This window comes from Lactuca virosa, chromosome 5 (assembly GCF_052849685.1).
Source record: "Lactuca virosa cultivar CGN04683 chromosome 5, Lactuca_virosa_CGN04683_v6, whole genome shotgun sequence".
NCBI lineage: Eukaryota > Viridiplantae > Streptophyta > Magnoliopsida > Asterales > Asteraceae > Lactuca > Lactuca virosa.
The window spans coordinates 351,528,912-351,533,871 of NC_136430.1; the positions used below are offsets into that span (position 1 = coordinate 351,528,912).

The window sequence follows — 4,960 nt, forward strand, 5'->3', positions numbered from 1 at the left end:
AAAAACCAAAAATAAAATAAAAATAAAAATGATGTCATGGAAAGTTAAAGATGTTATAACAAATTGTCAATTTTCTCCGTTTGGTGTTATATAGCGATTTTGACATAGCACATGAGTGGCACATTTTTTATGTAACACTTTTTAACTAGATGCCCACACCACTGGTATAAGAAAAAAAGAGTATAAGCTAAATATATGCTACGATCCCAACATGAATGTCTCATTTGACCATCCTGCCATCCACATCAACCACTGTCCACTACTGGAGGGCGTGTGGGGTTTTCTGCATCGGAAACTACTCTAGATGATTGTCGCATTTGATGTCGTTGTTCTTTCATAAATGCCGATATTAGTTGGAAAAAATTTACGAATCCCTGAATAGATTCTTTAAATACTCTAGTCCTCATGACAATGTACACGACAAGAGCAACCGTTGATGTTCCTCCTGTTAACTCAAATAGTACGGAGAAGCTCCGAAGGCTAAGACTCTCATCTTCATTAGGAAAAGATTCGTCATCCACACACTTCTCAGATATTAGAAACTTATCTTCAAGTTCTTTCAGTTTCCCACTTTCTGTTACCCTAATCACTGCGTTGTTTGCATCCGAAAGCCTAGGAAAATCCCGCGGGAATGCCTGCGATTTAATTTGAATTTTTAGGTCTAAAGACTTTGAATTTGGTAAAATCAATCACAATTCACAAGCACTTACGAATCCGAAACCCCCAACTTTGAATGTCTCTCCGGTTCTGACGAAGCTTTTGCAATACTGAGCTAGAAAGACTTTGGCTGCCGGAACTTCAAGAAAGATGGCAGCGATTTCACCACTGTTTAGGGCTTCTGCGTATCGATGAGTTGAATTATAGCTGTTGGTTTTGATGCTGTTGAAACCAAGAACATCTTCCAAGTAGTGATTCACAAAGGACCCGTTGCAGTACCCCACGGTTGCATTCATGTTTCTGAGCATCTCAACACTGGTTATGGTGGGTTCGAGTCGTTGAGCTGTGAGCATGCTCGCAAAGCTAGCCGTGTAGCTCTGTGTGATGATTAGCGCCACAAACAGCCAAACGACAGCCGCCATTCTTGACAAATTGCTATGCAACCTGTCCCCTGAAATTGATCATGTGTGAAACGACGAGATCAAAGATTAGAGAAAGTTTGTAAATGGTACCTCGCAAAGTGAAGAGTGTGGTGAATGCAAGCCAAATGACAATTCCGATTTGGGTTATGATGGAGCCTTGAAGATGTTTGCAATGGGGTCTCTCGATTAACCAAATGATGAAACCGTTGTAAAGGGTGATTGCTGCAATTAACCACCACATTGTTGCATTGAAAGGCTTCATGAACAACCATGGCCGGTTAGATACTCTGGATCGAATGGGGACAATCATCTCCAACCCTGATTCCGTATAAGGTTGTGTGAAATCCAAGTACTCATGCCTGGTCGACACAATTGTTACGTCGCCTGCTATTGCGTCAACATTCTGCAACGATTCGAGAGAAAAAAAAAATACCAAATCAGCGATATGTGCAAAAAAGTTTTGGTTCGTTATAGAGTTGTTAATGTTATGATGGTGACCTTTGCAGGTATTTCTCTCATCAGTTTATCGTAAGAACCATTGAATGGAAAATAATCGTATGAGAGATTCAATTCTCTCATTATTTCATCAAACACAGCGATTACGAATCCACCGATTACTGTTTGATTCTTCTCGGGATTATATTCCACATTCACGAATTGCTTAAACAGAGACCGACCAGGAACGCCGACCCTCATCCGATGCTCTGAACTTCCGGCGAGATTCCGGCGTCTTCTCTGAGCATACCACGGTTGCACCGGCCAAAGAGCTTGTCCCACGCTATCCATAGAATTGGAGTAAGCGGTTGCTCCATTGATGTCACCGTCAACGTTCTCTGAAAACCCTAATCCTTCGGTCCAGTACACACTGTGATAGCCCTTTCCGATCACGTTAACGATTTCGACTAGAATCTGCTTGGTTGGTCTTTTCATCTTTTGTGATCAAAGTTTTCAAGTGAAATTTTTTCTAACAATTTCACAGCCTTATATCCTTGCACGGCAAAAACTCCAGGTTCGTCCTGCTCTTCTTCTGAGTAATCGGAACGGAACTTTTGACGGAATCTTTTCCTGAAATCTAGGAAATCCGGTGTCTTTTCCGGGAAGTAGCTTTTGACTCCAACTACACCTTTCAGTGAAGAAATCATGGTGGAATTAATGGAATGAAAAAGATCTGTGATTCTATTAGTTGCAATCCACAGATACCCGTCTCCGGTCATCTCCATCTTCTTGGCTGCTTGAAAGAGGCGCATCCCGAGTTGCAGAGACGTATGAATTAGAAAGACTTGACGTTGTTGTTTCTTGAGCACGTCAAGCTCTTCATCGAAGAACGATGAACCAGATGCTAGTGGCAAGATCTGGATTAGCTCAGAACCTGTTTGTCGAAATGCCTGAGAGAGGTCAGAAATGATCGATGCTGTTGAGGCTAGATGTGAAGTTTCGTATATGAGAGTAACTTGGGGTATACCCCATGACTGTAAAATGGCAGCAACTGCATTCATCTGTGTTAACTGTCTAGTAGTACTAGCTAGTGAGAGAAAGACTGGGACATTTTGATCAGCTTCACTGATAACCTCAGCTATGGCAGAAGCTTCTTCCCATGTAGGACCTCCCAAAATGGCTTTCACATTGTCTTCATCAATAAGATGTTTTGCTGCATTCCCACATCATCTCTCAGCATGTTAGCATATGGGTAAGATTCTATACAACCAAATCAAACTTCTTTAACATGAATTTGACAACTTTTTATTAAGAAAAGCATAATAATTTACCTGCAATAGCTGCATGAAGGGGTTTGTTTCGAGAGTTTTGAAGATATAAAACCATAGTCTGATTGGTTTTGATGTTGAAATCTTGAATTGCTATCTCAATGGCTACTTTGGCTTCTTTTCCAGGCCTAGAAGTTTGATCAAGAATCAGACCAATGCTGAAATTTGCAGTGATCACTGATGCTTGCAGAAGAAACCACAACATTGAGAAAGCAACCAAAGAGACCAGGTAACTTGCAGAACTATGCATCTTCATTTAGATTCTTCTTTATTCGTTACGTAGATTCATATAAATATCTTAAAAGTTGTTGCATGTTCCCTGGAATCATATGATTATTTCAATACATAATATATATTGTTTTGTACCCAAACGTCCATCACACGGTTGGTTAGAATTTTCCAAAGGAAGAAATTTGTTGTAGCTTCCACTGATGTCAACTCTATGAATTAATATTGTAAGTAAACCATAATTTCAAATGTTATATCATATACTTGTTTTGAATGGTTTAAGAAGGTTTTATGCTTGTATAACTGTTTTAACATATATAAATAAAATTGTCTCGAACTAGATCTTGATCCAAAGTAACTTGGTCAATGCATGGCTATTTTTTGGTTAGTCTAATTACTCATTCAAAGTCTTGCAAGGTTCTTTTTCTACAAGACATCAAATGTCTACTTGTGTTATTTTCAGAAGTCAAGATGACTAAATGATTCAAGTTGGAAGTAAATTTGAAAAATCAAGATTTGACTTAATAGAGGGAAGATATGTGCTATGAAACACCCATGAATTTACCTATTGGATGGTCAGGGAAGTTTCGATGGATGTTAGAGACGTTGAAAGAAAAGAAAAAATCGTATTCCTCTTGTCTGATTGCACCCCCAGACGCTGCTTCTTCCTTCGCCAGACTTGTTGTCCCATCGCAGCCTTCGTTGTGTCGGCGCTACTCCTTCCTTCCTCAGAATTTCATTCTGCTACGCCAGAGTTTCCTACTCCATTACCAGGTTTGTTTCGTTTTCCCTGAAGTTGATTTTGTGAATTTGATTTTTCTGGATAGCTTCGTTATTTTCTGATCTTATACATGATTCATGTGTTGATTTTGATTTGGAATGATGTTTTGTTGAAATTGGAACTCGGAATTTGTTGACTGTGATTGAATTTCTATGTTATTTTCTGATATTATACATGATAACCTCATCGGTTGAGATGATTGGAGATGATAGTAGGATTGATTGTTGATTTGAGATTCAACTATTCGTATTCCTGTTTTACATTGGTTAAGATCCATAATACATAATTTTATTATACAAATAATGCACATCGGGTATTACTGTTGTTGTGTAGTAGTCATGTTTGGGATTAATTTGTTCTTAATCTCATGACTGATTTTTCAAACAAGCAGCTGGCAATGGAAATTCAAGGATCTATCAAAATTAATTATGAGGATCATGGAGATGAGTGTAATGCACCAACTAAAAATCTCATGAACTTAGAGTTTGATGTTTAGATAATTTAGGATAATTTTGTAATATAATGTAGGGTGGCTATTTTCATTCATTATATGTAGATTGTTAAAAAAAATTATTAATGTCTTCAAAATGATCTTATTTATTGCTCAATAATGCAATGGAAATTGTTAAATTTTGTACATTGTATATAAATAATTAAAATTTGTTTGTTAATCTTTTTTTCAAAGTCTTAAGTTTAAAAAAATCAGTTATTTTTTTAGCATCTGCAGACTTTAAAAAAAAACAGTCTTCTTCTTGCAGACTGCAGACATTTGGTTCACATCTTCTACTACAGAGGTTTACAAATGTGGTTCACAGACTGCAGACATTTTTGTAACATCCATAAAAATCACGATAAATTTAAACTTTTAAAATCAACCCAAATTCATAAAATATTTACAAAATAGTTTTCAAGACATTTTCCAGCATCAGAGTCTCCCAAAACGATAAGTCATAAACAAGAGGATGTGTACGGTCACGCCTTCGCCTTCCCACGGTCATCCGAAGTACCTGAAACATAACCCAAAACTGTAAGTCAACGCTTAGTGAGCTCCCCCAAAGTACCACCACATAAACATATTAACAAACAGCATGCATACAGAGCCTTCAGCC

General features: G+C 37.8%; 1 pseudogene across 1 annotated transcript; it reads right to left on the reverse strand.

Annotated features, from left to right (window-relative positions):
- Window positions 1-245: 245 nt before the first annotated feature.
- LOC145113412 (glutamate receptor 2.8-like) lies at window positions 246-3,103 on the reverse strand (annotated as a pseudogene). The gene is made up of 5 exons (XR_013710778.1): window positions 2,846-3,103; window positions 1,578-2,727; window positions 1,170-1,482; window positions 711-1,108; window positions 246-635 (listed from the first exon to the last, which is right to left on the reverse strand). The product of XR_013710778.1 is annotated as a glutamate receptor 2.8-like (transcript).
- Window positions 3,104-4,960: the final 1,857 nt, after the last annotated feature.